The 19,480-nt window shown below is 35.8% G+C and overlaps 1 protein-coding gene across 1 annotated transcript in view; it reads left to right on the forward strand.

Annotated features, from left to right (window-relative positions):
* Cntn4 (contactin 4) overlaps nucleotides 1-19,480 on the forward strand; it is a 1,122,320-nt gene that overhangs the window by 145,122 nt on the left and 957,718 nt on the right. The window lies entirely within an intron of this gene.

Genomic DNA, 19,480 nt, shown 5'->3' on the forward strand with positions numbered 1-19,480 from the left:
CCCCTTTAATCTTTGGTTATAATTTCCTTTTGGGTGTTTAAGGCCATACAGTTGGCCCAGGTAAACCAATTTATTTGACTCTTAAGGTTGTTTGAGGATCTGTTCCTCAGGGGTCACATGGCTTGGGAGGAGCCCCTGACTCCTTTTTTTTACCACTTCCACCTATGTGAAGATAAATCAAAGGTCCTGCTTGACAAAGGTTGGCTTCGCTTTGAAGCATGGAGGAAATGATTCCTCTGTGTTGACCCTCCTCTTTGTAGACTGGACACTGGTTCAAGTCCATCTGGTGGGGCCTACTCGGCCTCCTTGATCAAGAGGACAGGTGACCCACCACAATTACAGGACATTTTGAGAGATGCTCATAGTCCCCTGGAACTAGTAGACCTAGGAGGGAAAGGAGAAAAAACTGTCCTTTATGTCCCTCTGACCAAATTATTATAGGCCTCAAAGTATGTCTTAAACATCCAAGAAGGTTATTTCCACCAGTCTGGTACTTTTAATTACTGAAGTATAATACCTAAAGTTTGGGGAAGAAGATTAGTTGTCTTCAGCATAAGACAGATGCTTTGTTTTTTGCTTGTGTCCTAAAAATATTTTACCTAAATCTTTATCATCTACTACAAAAGAAGCACCGTTTCCTAAGTGTGCCTAGTAAAAGAAGTGTGGACCTTGTTTTGGTTTTCCCTTCTTTTCTCTTCCTATCAGAATCATGAGTTTGTGGTTTTGTTATATCTCCATCACAGATTATTCACATTTATCCTGCACTGAGACCCAGGTAGCTGACTTTTTTTGTTTGATAGTTTGGCAAAATCTGTTTATGTGATTTGCAAGTATTTCCTGAGTTTAGTTTTCTTTTCTTTTCTTTTTTTTTTTTAAAGGCGACAGTTGTTCAAGGAAACACATTGAGTTCCCATTTATCCAGGCGACAGTTTCAAGGAAACACATTGAGTTCCCATTTATCCCTTGGCCTATCCATGATAGAGATAAGATCTGCTGTCTCTAAGCTCAGTTTACACTAATAAATGAATAAGGTGGCAGCAAGGACCTTTACGTCTATGCAGTGCAGAAATGAACACAATTTACTTTCGCTAGCTGTACTTAGGTTTTGGACAGTTTGAGGTGAATGGTTACTCATAAGGGTTTTGAGAAGTCTGATATTTACTAATGCCAACATTATCAATTTGTATACATATCAAGTTTTGAAGGAATTTGCATAACACCCTAACCTGAAAACTTTTTAAATTAAGCAACTTATTACAGCATACATAAACTTGGATGTCATCACTAACACAAAACACCAAATGTCTGTTCAGGAAGGGAAGAGTTCAATCTGTTTTCCAGATGCTCAATAAATATTTAAAATAATTCTGACCAAAGTTTAAAGAAATAAACACATTTTATGTCTTTATTTTCTACTTCCCCCATTAATTTCTGTAAATGCTTTCATATGTTTTAAATGTTTCTGTCTACTTTAAATTATATTTCTCTGTGATGCAAATTGCACAGTGTATTACCTTGTCAGTAAGAAGAGTTTTGCTGTGCTATAGGAAAAACAGATGGCATATTTTGATTAGTGGTTACCATACCAACTGGAGAACTGGCTTTTATTAAAATGTTCCCTCTAGATTGTAAATATGTATCTGTTAAATATCTAAGCAGTATCTAGTCCTTTGTATGTAGCTGGGCTGATTTAGTTTCTATCATTTATTTGATGCTGATTTCACTTATGTAATATTTTCATCAACTCTTCACCCAACTCTCCGTGACCACTAAGCACCAGGCAATTAATTGATAATTAATTAATATACATAAGGGGCTAGAACACAAATGTGAGATACCCTTCTCTATCAAGGAAAAACTGAAGGAAGAGGTTCATTAAAGCTGTCTAACATTTAGCTCAGAAAGAAAGAAAGAGACAAGAGATAGAGTGATGAGCCACCTTGATTCAGTAGCAGGATACAATGGGGGTTGAGGGAGTTGAGTTTGGGGATATGTGGGTTTCTCAGTACTAAAAAGGCACTAAGCTTTGAATGTTAGAAAAAATTAATGTGCAGCAACAACACAAACATCTCAAAGTTATGAGATGGTGTTGTTGGCAACAAGTGTTAGGTTTCCATGCTCTGGATCACTGCCAATGTTCTGGGATATAGCAGAAAGTATTTTGAAGAATCGGTTCTGTTCTGATGCACGACCACAATGTATCCTCATGCCAGGCATTTTCTTCTTCATCTATTTTTTTAATCATGATTTGGAATAATAGCACTAGATGCATAGTATCTGCTTACATCACCATTATAATGGGATTGCGTATCTAGAGTTGAAAATTCTTGTTAGGTATAGCTGTCTTTCTTCTCCACATACATATTCAACTTTTAAACTATTTAGAGTTTTGTGTTTATGTTCTCAAGAAACAGTGAACATTTTATAAAGATCATCACAGGGCAATATATTCTTTGGTGGCTGAGAAATCAACTTAAATAGTTTCCTTAAATGCATTATAAATTATGCTTTAATACCTGTGAGGCATAGAAAAATATATCCCTTAGGCCCCAGGATAGAACCTGCTGTTGTCATTTTTCTAAATGGTCATGCTGTCATATAGCCTTCTAAATACTTGCTCATAACCATAGACCTGGGATACTCTCAAACTTGGACAGAGGATATTATGTATGCAGTGGGCTACAGACAGATGTGTAACTGGTCAAAGTTCTGAGAATAAGAATCTGAGTGCAGGGCGTCTATATTTAACTACCACCAATGCTCAGGGAACATCTCAGAAGAGGTGGCTGAATATTGTAAATGCTGGGGGAGGGAAAGGGATGCTGTGAAATTCTGTTTCTGGACATAATGAGGTTATTGCAGCTGCTCTGGTTGCCTGCACAAGGACTGCATAAGATCAAGTCAGCCAAGATTCCAGCAAAGATGGAGTAAATGATGCCTAGCCCCTACCACTACTGGTGAGCTATTGACATTTGATAGTTGTTGAGGTAGGAAGAACCACTCTTTCCTGATGTGGCCATTGGTAGGATTTCCGTGGTCCAGTGGGTTTCCCCATATCTATGCACATATGGCAGTGCAAACCACTTAGTGGGTCATTTAAAAAATATATAAAATTGAATGAGTTTTTAACTCTCAAAAGAGATCTCCATTTCATTCTAAAATGTACAGTTTCTTACAGAAAGACTCATTGTTTCTGCTACTAACACTGAAATGTTGGCGTGTGCATGTCTAATCTGTATGTATCTGATTATTACTAGTCATAATAGTTTGCACTCAGCTCCTTGGTGCCTCTGTATGTCTGTAAAGTCATTGGGTAGATTTCAATGTTAATGTTCATCACCTCTAATAATTAACATGATGTAAACTTTTATGCTTCCTCCTCAAATATAATACATTTTTTAAATTTGTTGATTTTTTTCTGTGTGTATATCACACAGAACTGAGTTCAATATTGTATAACTGTATTGATTCAACAGTGAACCTAGAAATTTTATAGCCACTTTTGAAGGAGCTTGTCTTTGCTCTGGAAACTGTTATTAGGCATGTTAAAGCTGTAATGATATGCTTCTTCTAAAAAAGATAATATTAAAAACATTATAAAATTGGGAGGGGAACATATCGAGTGGGATATGAAGGAGTTACAAAGGGATAATGATGGTAGATATGATCATTTCATTATATTCATATATGTAATTCTCAAGAATAAAGAAACATTAAGCAAAAAAAGTGAGATGTTACAAATTGTCATTGTTTTCATTTATTTACTTTAATTGCCCTCACTAATAACTATTGCATATCAGGAATGTGTCATCCCCGTATATTCAGAGTGAAATGAAACCACAAATCACGCCCCATGCACAGTGCTCTGAAAAGACACATGTACTCTTCTGGAGTTGTGTATGAGAATATGAAGTCTTAATAGGGGGAGGTTTCTTTCAGAAACTGAGCTATAAATTGCCAGCCACAGAGGGTTAACAAAGAACCTGCCACATGACATGAAAGTTCTGACATGGATATAAGCTCAGTTCATAAATGAAAACTTCCGTGTGGCTGAATGGAAGAGAGCAGAATAGAGGATGGTGGAAGATTAAGTGGTGGGAATGTCTGGCAGATGCTAAATGGTGTGGGAATTTTGCCTTAGTGCCGTTCCGTTTACTATGAATAAATACTTGTGGATGAATAATTTGTGACTTTCTCTTTTTATTCTGTTCTATTTTATTTCATGTTTTCAGACAGCATCTCACCGGGTAGCCCAAGCTGGTCTAAAAGGTCATAGTCTTCCTGCATCTACCTCCTGAACACCAAGATTACAGGCATGCACCAACAGCCCTGACTGGGACTGGAATCATTTATAAGTATAGGAAAATTGTTTTTTCCCAGTTTTGAAGGCTGGAAGGTTCAAAATTTGGCACTTGTACCTGCTTGTCTTCTAGGGAAGGCTTTGTGCTGTTGTATCACAGAGGAGAAGCAGAGTGGAAAGTTGTTGGGTGCAGAGAGAGCACAGCCTGATCTGGTATTAATGAATCCAGTCCCCAGAGAACAAGAGCTCACTCTTCTAAGAACATTTTCACCTCTTAAAGGATCTAGCATTTCTTAATAAGGTAACATTGAAGACCAAGTTTCATACTGAAATTTTGTGTATTTGCTTCTTTTTAATTATATGATGTTTTTTGAGACATGATCTCACTCTGAAGCCCAACCTGTCATGGAACGCACTCAAATTCAGAGTAAGTCCCCTGCAGCAAACTCCCAAGTGCTGAGATTTCAGACATGATCCATCATACCCAACTTCAACCTGAGTTTTGATGGAGACAAGATGTATTTAAAATGATTGATCTTATATCAATTAGTATGTGAATGATTTTAGATAAAGCATGTATGTGGGAGACTGGAGCTTGTTGGTGGAGTATTTGCTTGGCATCCATACAACCCAGGAGTTGAGTGTCAGCACCCTCATCATAAAATATGTGATCCATAGTTTTATTCGCAAATAAAATTTTATTAGATTTTTGTTTTTTATGTGTTTGAAAACTATATACTTTTAAAAATGAGAAACTTAGCTATCTTAAATTTATCAAAATTGCTTAGAGTATATGCATGCATTGCACCTGAGAGTTTTCCTTCAGCTCTTCCTTTCTTTGGTATCATGCTCTGGTGTTTTTAAAATTAAATGTGTATTTTTGATTCTCTCAAATTCTGGCATACCAGAATGTATATTTCAGGGCCTAATTTAGCCCAATACAAATTTCTCTATAGGTTGTCATTTTAACTTTTATATGATGGGACTGGAAAAGTAACAAAGTAATTAAGAGCACTTGCTGCTCTTGCAAAGGTCCTGGGTTCAATTTATCAAAGCCACATGGCATCTCACAGCCTTCTTTCCACTTCCACTGGGTCCAGTGCTGCAGGCACTGCACATACTTGGTCCACAAACATGCATGCAGGCAAACACTTATACAAATAAAATAAAAATAAATAAGTAGTTTCAATGATCTGTTGTCTCACTTTTATTTGAAAAGTTCTATGTCATCATCATTCCACTAAATTTATTTCTATTTTGTTGCATCCTCTGTCTTTATTGCTTCCGTCAAATACTAGAGAATCATCGTGTTGTTGCTTTTTAATCAATATGCATTGGTGATTCTATGTGAATAATGTGATTTGGATTTGGTTACCCAGTAGCAGATAATCCTGTGGTTTAATTTGCGAGGAAATCCTTGGACTTAAAAATTATGATTGACCATTTAAGAATGATTAATTAGTCAGTATAACATTAAGTCCTAAGTAGGTCAATGGCTACCTGTGCTATACACAGATACATACACAGATATACATACCCATATCCTACCCATCTATTAGCAATAATGACGAAATGATAGAAAATGGTGTTTTATGATGCTACACCTTTGGAGAGATGTGACAGGTTTAAGAGTCAAATTTTCATGGAATGGATCTTGAGTTCACTAACAGTGGAATATTGTACAGTTAAGCTTTCCTGAGTTTAGTTGCTATAGTCAATGGAGTGGATCATATCTTTCTTAGCTGTCTTCTTCATTAAGATATTTTTATTCATACTTCAAAGAAGTGGATCTGGAGATTCATAAGCCTTCTCTTAATAAGTTAGCTAAACAGAGGGAACATTAAATTTGAATAAACAGGATAGATCTGCTTTTCTTGTCAGCTATGGTCTACTTTTGCTGAATTTGATGGTAAGAGTGGGTGGGACTGTGCCTAGAGGGTCAGCCTACCACTGGACACATTTTGTCCTGACTCTCACGGAGACTTACTTTGAAAGACTCTCTCATAACCTTATCAGCTCAAGGTCATCTTTTATCTGATTTCTCTTCCAGGATAGGCTGCAGTCTGAAAAGCATTAAAATATCTATTTTCTTAGTGGTTTCCTTTTCTAGATTTAAATAATTCACTGATTCTTCACAGATACTTAGAGAAAAGTGCAGTGTTAGCTCCTTGCATTTGAAATTAGAGGAATAATACATATTTCCAATGTATATAAAGAGGCCTGGTGTCCTTTAATCTGGCCATCTGGCCATTTAAAAATTCTAACTCATATTCAATGATCTTGTATATGCATATGACTGAGATTTCTGTTTCTGTTTTTTGTTTTGTTTTGTTTTTGCTTTCATTTTTCCATTTCCTTTTCTTTCTTTTTTTTTTTTTTTTTAAAAAATACTGTCTTCTAAAGTAGGCCAATAAAGGAAAATCTATCCATTCTGAATACAGGGATTAACCTGCCTTGAATGCTACTCCTTTATGTGCCCATTCATAGATTATTTTAAGCCCCTTTATTGAACATACCCACTGAAGACATGGCATTTAACAGAGGGAATTCTTATGAAACAAACCAGTCTCCATTGGGTCTCTCAGACATTTTTTGTGACTTTACAACTCTGTTATTCTATGATTTTAATATATTAAGAAAAATCTGAAGAAATATCAGTTTCACACATGAGAAGTGGTTGTGATTGGGTCACTTTTATGTGGTTCAACCTGAGTATAAAAGCTTATTTGTTGCCCTAATCAGAAAAAAAATTTGATTAATTTATAAGGATGGTAACGATGAATAATAAATCTCATTTTTTTAGCAAATCTTACTAAGACACTAACATCATTTAAGAATTAGTCATCACAGATACCAGATATTGAAAACTATATTTTAAGCACTTGTAAACCAAGTGAAAATTAAAGGTTCTTTATATTTCTCATTTCTTTTTATAAGAAATATTTCTTCCTGTGTTTTATGAGACAAATCACCAGCATCACAGATTGAAATCAATTTCATTGTTTTCTTTGCAATTACTACATAGCAGTTGAATATTTGCAGTAAATTTCAGTGATGGATGAAGCATTTAGTTGATTATGTGCTGTGAGTAAAAATGTATTTCTATAGCAATATATTTCTAAAGGAGGTTTTCATAATGGTATTACTAAGGCAATATATATAAATGTGTGTGTGTTTGTGTAAGTGTACTTTATCCCTCTTCAAAAGAATGCAAATTAGTACAAACAGGGAAATATTTAAAATAAGCAATTAAGCTAATGAATATTCTTTGTGCGTTACTTATTGAAAGTATGTAAACATGGAAACAGAGCACCTATGTGTACTGGGCTGGTGTACTACTAATGAGAAAAGTTGTAAATAGCACAGTTATTCTAGTGAATTAATTCCCTTTTTATTGCCTGAATTTTACTTGCTGTATGCCAAGCCTTGGGTAGTTAGCTACAATGTTTACACTGAAAATGTTCCTGTGATTACTTTCTTAGTTTTTTTCTAACCACCATCTTGCGTTCTTGATATTCCTGCAAATTATCATATGCCATGTTACTTAGTGCATGGCTTTGTTTCCATTCAATTTTCTTTGCCAGAAATACCCATACTAAACTCCTTACCTGCCAAAGCTCTAGTAACCTTTAATGGGGAACTCCGTTTCTGCCTCTTCCACAGGACCATAAGACACCTGTAGTCAGAAGGCCCTCCACAAGCCATTGCTGTCAGCTGCCTTCTCACTGTAGCTCCTGTAAAATATATTATTTATGCCCAAACACACTCTCTCTCTGTTTCTATCTCTCAATTAGTGTGCTTCACTCCCCAGGTTCTCTGCTTTGGTTCACAAGTCATGCTTTTCTAAGTAATGCAAATTTGTCTAATTGTTTTCTAAAATTAGAGCTGTATATCAGGCAAAGTAATTGAGGCTCAGACTTGAATTTTCCTGAATTATGCATTTGAAGTGGGTGGCCAATTATTTCCATCTCTTCTTTTCAAAAGAATCTCACTTATTATCATACTTTTACCTTCTTGTTTAAATTACTTCATGCTATCATTTACTTAACTTTATATTCAATTATTTTTTAATGTTTTTATTTTTATTTTATACGTATGAGTGTATTGCCGGCATGTACGTAGGAGTACCAGTGTTGTGCAGTGCCCACAGAGATCAAAAGAGGGCATTGGATCCTGTGGAATTGGAGTTACTGGAGGGTGTTAGCTGCCATGTGGATATGGGTCCTCTGCAAGAGTAAACAGTGCTCTTAACCACTGAGCCATCTCTCCAGATTCTATAGTCAATGCTTAAATGTTGAGAAATAATGAGTAAAAAACAGTGGCTGTCTTTTTATAGTTTGCTTTCTATTGATGTGGTAAATACCATGACCAAAAGTAAGTTAGAGATGAAAGGATTTAATTGGCTTACACATCCAAGTAGGACCATTTTGGAGGGAAATCAGGGCAGGAACTCATGGCAGGTACCTTGAGTCAGAAAACGGAGGAATGCTGCTTGTTGACTTGCTGTCTGGTTAGCTTACTGAGAGACTCATGCTTAACTAACCAGCCTCCCTCCCTCCCTCCCTCCCTCCCTCCTTTCTCTCTCTCTCTCTCTCTCTCTCTTTCTTTCTTTCTTTCTTTCTTTCTTCTTTCTTTCTTTTCTTGGTTTTATTGAGACAGGGTCTCCCTGAAGCCCTGGCTCGCCTGAAAATTCACTATGTAGATCAAGCTGAACTCAAACTCACAGAGATGTGCTTGCCTGTGCCTTTTGAGTGCTGGGATTAAAGGTGTGCACCACCATGACTGGTTACATTCTTACATGGCTCAGGGCCATTGCCTTTACCTGCAGAGAGTACTTCCTACAGCTGGTTGTGCTCTCCTAAATCAATTAGCAATCAATAAAAATGCCACGAGACTAATCTGATCTAGTCAACTCTTCAGTTAAGGTTCTCTCTTCTCATGTGACTCTATGTTGTGTCAAGTTGACAATAAAGACTAAAAATAAGAATTGTTATACAGTATATTGGGTATTTGATATATGCACAGATATACACATATATACACATGCATGTGTATACATAGAGAACTTCTAAGAAAAACATAATTATCAAGTATTTTAAAGAAATATGACATTCTTGCTACTTCATCAATATCTGTAATGATATTGATAGCAGTTTCCAATGTCCTCAATAAGCTAAACTGAGATAACTCAGGATGTATGCTTGGGGAAGAATCCGCAAATGTGTACAGTTAAATTTCCCTTCTTTCAAATCCTTTCTCTGAAACTTTTCTTCTAGTACTTTGAGCTATAGGCCAAGCTATCTAAAAGGTATTGGAACCAATACATTGCCCTTTTATTTAAGTTATTTTGAGATAGCTATTATTTTCAAAGTACGGTCAAGCAGAAAAATTGTGTATACATATGTGTGCATATATATATATATATAAAACTGCCCTCTTCCTTCTTCATCACACACCCCTTTTCTCTCTTATCTCCTTTTTACTTTAATTCAATTCTTTTCCTTTTCTTTATTTTCTCCCCTTCATCCTTTGCTTAATCTCGTCTCAACCATCCATGTGTCTATCCATTCACTTACCCATATCATAAAGCTAACCTTTACGAACTGATGAATATATTATCAATAATATGATAGGTACTAAGGACAAGTAACATAAGTAATGAATAGCCTTTGTTCTCTTTAGGACCAAACTTCTTCTCTTTGCTCATAGAAAATCAGTTTTCTGAAAAGAGAGGCAGAATATAGTACAAAAATGAATAAAATAGCATAATAAATTTATTCCTTAAAAGATACTTTGGGTTGTTGGAAGGTTTAAAGATAAAAGATATTAATTAGGAAAACATCACAGAAAACATACATTTAAAGGAGATACATTAAAAAATATTCAATATCCTCTGAAGCCACAGTGCAGAAAGGGATCTGGGAATGCAGTTCAGTGGAAAAGTGCTTGCCTACCATGTGCAAGACCTAAGTTCTTTGATCTCCAATGTCAGACAAATATACACAAAAATTTTGGTTGGAGCTGTGCCTCATACCTAAAAGTTCAATACTCAGGAAGTTGAAACAGAAGGATTGCTGAGAGTTTGAGACCAGGTGGGGAAATACAGTAAATTCCAGTAAAAATAAAATTAAATAACTATATAAATTATGCATGCATATACCATAGAAATTATCACATAAATCTTTTCAGGTAAGAAGGTTGTTCTGGAATTATCAATTCAGTCTCTCTCTCTCTCTCTCTCTCTCTCTCTCTCTCTCTCTCTCTCTCACCCCCTCTCTCTCTCTCTCCCTCTCTCCCTCTCTCCCTTTTGTTTGAAAATATGACTAAGTAGGGACCTGGACATGTCATTTTTTTTCCTCAATAAGAATTGTGAGAGTAAGTACTTTAAAGAGATAAATATTATAAGGTATCACAAATTCACCTGCAGTTAATGTGGCTTTAACTGAGTCTTGATCTTGCAAGGACCTAGTATCCTACATGTTGATGTACTTTCCTTAGAAACAGAAATCATGTTCAGTAGTTCAATCCATAAATACTCATATGGTTACTCAAAGTTATGCAATATGTTGGAGACGGATGATGTAAATTTTGAATGATCTAACCTACAGTTTTGTGATTACCCTTGCTGAACTGCCTAGCTTAGCAGACCAGATCATGTGCAAGCTGGCCAGAATACTTGTTCCATCTCCTTAGTTCTCTGTGATTTTAATGGATGATGTAAATTTTGAATGATCTAACCTACAGTTTTTGTGATTACCCTTGCTGAACTGCCTAGCTTAGCAGACCAGATCATTTGCAAGCTGGCCAGAATACTTGTTCCATCTCCTTAGTTCTCTGTGATTTTATACTTATGCTCTTCCACACTTAGCAAATAGTATTTTCTCTCCATAAGATATATTATTCCCCAAACCACTGTCTTCTCAAACCTGACAATCTTCTATTTTTCTGTTAAGACCTATTTTTCATAAGGCCTTCCTCTTGAAGCATCCATGTCTAACCAAGGCAATGTTGACTTTCCTTTTTAACTATGTGTATGTATTTTTATGTCAGTGTCCAGTGCTCTGGGTTATCACTATATTTTTTGCTCTCTGATGAGACAAGGGACTCGCTTAGAGAAGAAATTTTCATATTCATTCTTATATAACCAATTTCTACATCCACAAATATCACTTATTGAAAGGATGATTTTGATTTATAATAAACAATATATGGTAGATGGAAATACCATGTACGTTGGTGGGGACAAGTTACAAGGGTACATTCTCAAAAATAATGGCATAAAGAACATTGTTAATTTTCTACACATTTTAACTTTTCAGGAATTTAATTGTGTGAAGATATATTGGTACTAATATGATAAAATACCTGAGTCAGTCAAATTATACAGAGAAAGGGTTATATATTTCACAATTCTGGGCATGTAGTTCAAGATCAGGAAGACCTTAGCTTTGGACCTCATGAATGTTCATGGTGGAGCATGTGAATAGGAGCAAACCATTCACATCCAAAGCCATGAAGAAAAGAGTGTCTAGGAGAAAAAGGACCTCACAGTCCTTTTCAATGGCTAATTCTCTATATGGGCCTCTCAATATGATGCACTCTTAATAGTCCACAGAATTTCCCAGTCTTGCCACCTTGGGAAACAAGCCTTTAATAGATAGAATTTTCAGATTACGGATATATATTTAAAACACAGCAGCAGATTATTGTTCAGTCTTTCCTTCAACAAGGTAATAATTGTTTCAGACTATCCTACTTGTGAGTTACAGGCTAGTGAGAGACTGTCAGAAAAAAACAAAACAAGGTAGACAGTTCCAGAGGAAAAACATCTGAGATTCCTCTGGCACACACATGCATCAGTGTACACATAGATATGCACACTCATACACATACAGAAATACATATTCAAAGCATAAGAAGGTTGTCCCTGCATGCAATAGTCTAATTAAGGAGTTTTGTAAAGGCAAATACTTGAGAAATACTAAATAATAAATACTGATTATAGACAGTTCTTCCATATTAAATATCCTGTGGCAACTTGAAGCTAAAAAAAAATCTGTTAGTGTTTTAAACAGGAATGTCCCTAGATATGGATGGCAGAACCCAGTCTCCCCACATATTTTGATAACCAATATTTTATAGGGAATTTTTGACATGTACTAATATTAGTGAGGATAATCTTATATTCATTTGGAGAATGGAAGTAGGTAAGGGGTGCCTCAAATTTATTTGAAGAGTTGTTCATGGGCAAAATAGACACATTTGATGCAGTATTCAGCAAACCTTAAAAATTCACGAGTAATTATTTGGTGCCAGGAGAGGATGTGGCAGTAAGGAGATTAAGGAAAGAGGCAAGTGGGGCAATATTACAATTCATAGGTTCCCAGGTGATAGTTCTCGTTTTTCAAAAAGGCAGTGAACATGTGTCCACACTGTGAGGATGATTGTCCTGTCTCTAACTAATTTCCTGAAAGTTCACATCACATTGGGAATGTTGCAGCTGTTCTTCACAAATACAGTCATTGAATTGATAAATTCTGAACACTGAGCCTTGGTGTTGTACCATGTACATGTTTTTAGGACTCTTATTATTACTTTGAAAAATGACAATATAATTGATACCCCTTATTTGGTAAAATATTGCATGGTGAAATTTTCTTAGTTTAACCTAGTATCTCATTTGACTAATTACATCTCTCTGGTACTATGGTTTGCAAAATGCATACCTTTCTGCTGTCTGTAACTGTTGTATCATTAATCATAAACTGTCTTAATTTTGCTGAAATTTCACTATTTTTGTGATTCTGTTCTTAAACCCCAGTAGCCAGTATTTTCTGATAGGATTTTTTTTTGTAGTGGCATTGATATAGTTTCTTCAAATTTATCCTATAATTTAGTGGCATTTTCATCTTGTGATTTCCTTCCTTTCATAAAATTTTTGATATGCTATGGTTTAGAGCTAATACAGTGGGCATAATAACAATCATTTACTTATTCATTCAACAAATTGTCATCTATGTAGTGTATTAGTAGATGGGGAAATAATGATGAAAGAATTTATGATACTTCTTATCCTGAAAGCAAATTTTTAGTGTGGAGAGATTTTGTCATCTGATTTTAATAATTTATTTTGAAAAATAAAAGTGCAATTTGACACTTTCTGTAAGTAGCTTCCATAAATATTTTTATTCTGTCTTGTACCTAGGCTCAGAACAGTGGAAGGCACATTGTTGTCATATGATATTGGTTTGGAGATCCAACGTAATTAGTCTGAGGGACGTTTTTCACTCACCACAAAGATTTATAAACAGTATAGTGTTATAAAGTAAAATGTTAAGATTTTAATAATGTCCCACACAGAATTTTTATAGTCAAAAGAAGAAATGAGATAGATACTGACTAATGTCTCCAACACCAAGTAGAAAACGCAGTTGCTGAAAGCCACATAGTTAAGTCTTATTTGGAATCAAGAGGTAGCCCCGAGCAAGCTTCCTGGAATGGATTGGCATTGCATTTTCTGAGTGAAGTATGGTTGGCATATAGACCTGCAGAGGTGGTGAAGCTGTTGGCTGTAGGTGGGATGAGTGCGGTGAGTGTGAGCATGGAGATGTGAAAGACCTGGTCAGTGAATGTCCACAGCAAGAGACCAGTTAAGATTAAGCAATGAAGGGGAAATGTGTGTGACCATCGCAAGGGACACATGTCCATTGTGTCTACAGAATTCACATACGAGTCTTTTTCTCCTCATGTAACCATGTAAATGTAGTTTACATAGATGTCTTTCTACTTGCTTATGATGCAGTCAGCTTTGTTGACAAGTTCGTGATAATACATTGACTGTAATAGTCTTTGAATTATGCATTCTTCACTAACCTTGATGGACTGTTGAATTTTCAAAAAAATCCAGGCACCTATTAAATTATCAAATACCATTGTGAATTTATGAAATCCTGTTTCTACGTTAGAGTAAATCTGCTTTTCTCTCCTTGGTTGGTGTGTAAGGAAAGATTACTCAGCTTCCATAAGAAGGTTAAGGTGTCATCTACTCAAATATGGACTTAAAATAATGCTGCCATAGCAGTTGTACCTTGCGATTGATAATGATGATGATGGACGATAAGAGTTTTGAAATCAGTTTTGCAGGGGAAATTACTATTTTCCTACTTGAGCTGAGCTGTAGTTTGGATTTGGAAATTCCTTGTCAAATTAAGTACTTTTTCGATTTAAAAGGAAATTGCCAAGAACTGTATTCTTTATGATAAAATGACCCTAAGACTGATCCATGAGGGAAATGAATCTGTTTCTTTGTGTGTGTTGCCTGGTAGCAGTCATTTTGAGCTTTGCACTGTCATCTTACAGTGAGTTATCTTTGGAAGGACAAATATCAGCCCCTATCTAATTAGTAAAGTGGCAGAAAGTATAGATTTAGAAGATGTGATGATGGTACTGCCTTATTAATATTTTCAAAAAATGTTCATGTGTGCTCATATTTAATCTCTGTAACTCCCTTGGCAATTTTACACATTCCGTATTTCCTGGCATGCTTTTTCTCCTCAGAAATCTGTGCACAGGTTTCATTACTGGTTTGCATCTCTACTCAGAAGCCATCTGATCAAAGAGCCTTTCTTCATCATCTCTAAAGAGTTCTCCTACCTTCTCTGCTCTCTCATTTCTACATGGTACTCATCACCATCTGTCATGGATATGTTTATTCTTTAATATCTGTCCCTTTCTTCACAGTACCATGGAATTTATAAGAGAAAAAACAGATTTCTTCAGTGTCATAAACTGAATACCTGTACAAATCCCTTATACATAATTGATACCCAATTAGTGATAGTTAAACCATAAGCTGTTTCAATGAATCATAGTTTTAAACATAGAAGACTATATTCAATATATGAAACAAAAGCTTGTTAGTACTTTGTTCTAGAACTAAAATCAAGCATTTTGGTTTATTTGCCAAAAGTGCCTTTGTTTTGCATACATAATTAATGCAGACAACAGTTATGAAGAAGGGATTGGATACTGAAGATTTACTTTAAGTACACCATTTTTGTATCTCCTCACTTTTGAGGATAAAGGAAATGGCTTTGTTGCCATGTCACTGGCAATTGCCGCTTTGTACCAGTACATGGTGTAAGCCTTTTTGATGCATCTAGCAAAAGCCATTTTCAGAAAGGAAAAGAAAACAGAACCACAGCACACCCAAAATGTTTTTTAAAGTCCAATAACGTTTGCAGCCATTGGGTAAACGTGATCAATCACAGCTCTACAAGCTTTATATGGGCCACTTCCTTAACAAATATGTTTTTGCCACAGCCATTCATCATATCTAGAAGACTGGATGATAAGCTTGAACACTCTCTTAGGTTAATACTGAAAATAGCCAGTTGGTGGATTTGTAAAAGGAAAAGCCCATTAAAGTAGCACAACAAATGTGTCTTCCTTTGACAGCATAAAAGAGCATATTGTAACCTGTTTATATTAGTGTTGACTAGACTGATGAAACTCAACAGAACTTTAGGAGGAATATGTTTTGAACAAGAAATTAGGTAATACATGAAAAGAGCTACAATGAAGATGTTGAAAGAATTTCCTTAGACTCTCCAAACGCACAGGGTGTTTTCTAATGGTACTAAAAATTGCTTCTGCAAATTTACCTGATGTATTTGTCTGAGAGAGCTACTTTAAGTGTTGTAGAAGGTTTTAAATTACCAAGGCATAGGAACTGCTGATACTGCCATTTTTAGAGGGTCCGAGTTATTTTAGAAAAGTAAAAAGAACAATGAAAAATGAAATGTCAAATCATGGTAAGCATGTGGTGGTCTATACACACAGACTCATATCATCAGAGAAATGAAAATAATCTTGACACCACTGACATCAGAGACTCTACCAATTGTATGTGACCTCATCACTGTCAAATATACTTAATTCCCAGCTTAGTGCTTGCAAGAAGAACAGATTATTGAAGAAAACTTACTTATATTTGGTTGTGGAAGGGTTGGGCTTGGCAAAAGCATCTAGTTCACAAAGTCAGGTTCAGACTGAGTCAAGTCGAGGTATCCTTTGAGGTGGATGCAAAGCATTTGATATAGTACAGACTGAGCAAAGACTTGAATGCAGGGAGGACAACAGGGCTTCTGGGAAGCATGCAATTGAAATCCAATGAGCTGAAAGAGATGAGTGACACAGAACTTTAAACTCATGACTATAAAGTGTGGGGATGAGGCTTTTGTTCCATGGCATCATGGCTTTAGCTTTTCACCATGAATGCTTTCTTTGGAAGAACTGAGGAATATTCTTATGCCTTATCCCCTACATAATGAGTGTTCTTATAAAAATCTGCCCTTAAATTCCTTTAAGGATCCCTGCAGAGAGATTTTGAATAATTTTCAGTCCCTGCTTTGACTGGGATATTTGCCAGAAATGGATTTAAGACAGTGGATGGATTTTAAAATAAGCTCACTCTTAGTATTTCCTAACCCCCTTCTGATACTTTGTACATTGCCCCCAAATATTGTTAGTTTTAACATGGTCTTTGGGATTCATGGAGAAAAGGTGTTTCACTGGATCAAATAAAGTATTATACAATTACTGTTATTTAGTTCTCTTATAGATAGCCACATTCATTTATAAGCATTCAATTAAAAGTGAAATTGCTGCTAGGTGTGGTCGAGCACATCATTAATCCTAGCACTCAGGATGATTTCTGTGAGACTGAGACCAACGTAGTCTACATAGCTAGTTCTAGGCCAGCTGGGGCTACAGGGAGCTCCTGTTTCAAAACACCAGTAAAGTGCAAGGATTATATATCATATGATTTGGGGCGAGGGGCTGAGAATATATAATACCCCTTTAGTTAATAGTTTAGGACAGGAGAGAAAGGTTTGATGTTTTACCTTAAATGCACAGATAATTCACAGTAAAATTGGAAAGAACTTGTTTTTTTGAATCATGGCTTCCTAGTTGTCTCTCCAAAACAGAATATCATAGGGCGTTTAAGAATATGAATTCTGTACTTAAAAGAAATAGATTGAACTTTCATCTATCATTCGTATTTTGAAGTTATTTGCATTGTAAGCCTCTACTTTATATATTAAATGAGATTAATAATGGTATATACTTGAAAAAGTCAGATGTAGTAGTATCCATCTGAAACTCAAATACTAGACTGGAGTTGGGGGACAGACACTTGGGACATGCTGGTCAGCTAGTCTAGACAATATGGGAGCTCTGGGCTAAGTGAAATACCCTCCCTCAAAAAGTAAAGTGAAAAGCAATAGAAGGCGATAACTGAGGCCAAGTCCTGACTTCCACAGGCATGTGTGTCCCCGTGCCACAAATACATACTCAAATAATACACATAAAAACACATAGGCTAGTCTCACGATTATATAGAAAATAAATACAGAAATCTTAGCACAGTCCCTGGCAAAGCCTTAGCAAATTCTGAACACATGATATGGTCTGCATTAGTACTTTATGGCTGTTTATCAGTTGGCTACAAATACAGACCTTTCAAATAACCTAAATTTATGGTCATAGAAATCCCACTGGCATTGAAGTTCTTTAAGGAAGCAAAACGCATTTGGAATCTCTGTCTTCAAGAATGTGATCATCATCCTTTTTGGGTTCAACTGATTAGGTCATGACAACCCATGACAATCTCCCTTTGTAAGCCACAGAGCCCATTCATTACTTTTGCCAGGTAGCCTGTTCACAAGTACCTATCCAGTAAAATCAAAATGCCAAACTAGATCATTAAGCCAGAAGGCAGGAATCTTGGGTCCTATCTCAGAATTCTAACTTCACAGAGCATTTGTGCTACTTCAGTAATTAATTTTTCTTACCACTCTTTTATATTTCTGAGGTCATTATGATTTCAGTTTATAGTTCAATGTGATTCCAAGTTAATAGAAGGAAATAAAGTCAGTTTTTTTTAGAACTCTTGATAACTCAGACATTTACATTGTGTCATATTCAGTGTCTGTTAATTTGGCATTTGACAGTGTTGCTAATATTTGAAAAATATTAAATGTTTATGCAAGGAATTTAAGTATCATAGCATAAGTTATTAGGTGAATAAGGACTTATATCTTAGTGATGCAGAGTTTTCTTAGCATCATGTGTTCAATCTCCTGCACAAATCAAAAATATACAAAGTACTCAAATTGTCATCTTGCCAGGTCGTAAATGAAAGCAAAAATAGCAAGCATGAACTCATAATGTAGTATTTTATGATCACTATAATGTCTACTAATTTAGAACAGAAATCTCCACTGGTTTTGCTCTAGTCCTTAAGGAAGAAGGAGATTATTTTAAAGACATACACATAAAAAGATTACTATGTTAGTCATTTTCTGTTGCTGTGTTAGAAACACCATGACCAAATGAACTTATTAAAAGGAAGAGTTTATCTTAGGGGACAAAAGGCCATCATGGCAGGGAGGCATGGCTGCAGAGGTGGCTGGAGTAGAAGCTAAGCACATCTTCAAGCAGATGGAGCAAGAGAGCAACTGAAGATCTGGTGGCAAGCCTTAAGAACTCTCTAAGCCCTATCCCAGTGACATGCTTCCTCCATCACAACCACACCTTCTAAGACCTCCCTAAACAGCGAGATCAACTGGGGACAAAAACGTGCAAATACTTGAACCTTATGGAAGACATCTTCATTCGACTCATCAGAGTCACCTTCTAATTTTCATTTTGATCAAGAGATATTTTGCATATAATGTTAATGTTGTTGCTTATTTACAACATGTTATTAAATATTTTCAAATTTTTAACTATGAATATCCTGCTTCCTAATATAGAAAAGAATCTGAAGGGATACTGACTTTCTATGCCAGTTTTTATAATGCAGTCTCTGTCCTATAATCTCTGTGCTAATTTCCTGTTACACCTTGAATGTGCCACAAGCAATTTGTAATAGAATCAATTAACATTTGGGAAGTTGAGCATGACCACCTAGGATATTAAACATTTGCTCCAGGAATGCTAATACAACTGATTGGCATTATATTCAAAAGTATTGTTTAATAGTAACAGAAATGTTAAGGGGTTACCAGGTGAATATGTGTAAATCTTTTGAGAGATTTTTTTTTTCCCTTAGTGCTTGTATTGTGTGTGTGTGTGTGTGTGTGTGTGTGTGCCCATTTTTATTATGAAATCCCT

This window comes from Nannospalax galili, unplaced genomic scaffold (genome assembly GCF_000622305.1).
Source record: "Nannospalax galili isolate Female #2095 unplaced genomic scaffold, S.galili_v1.0 scaffold846, whole genome shotgun sequence".
In the NCBI taxonomy this organism is placed as follows: domain Eukaryota; kingdom Metazoa; phylum Chordata; class Mammalia; order Rodentia; family Spalacidae; genus Nannospalax; species Nannospalax galili.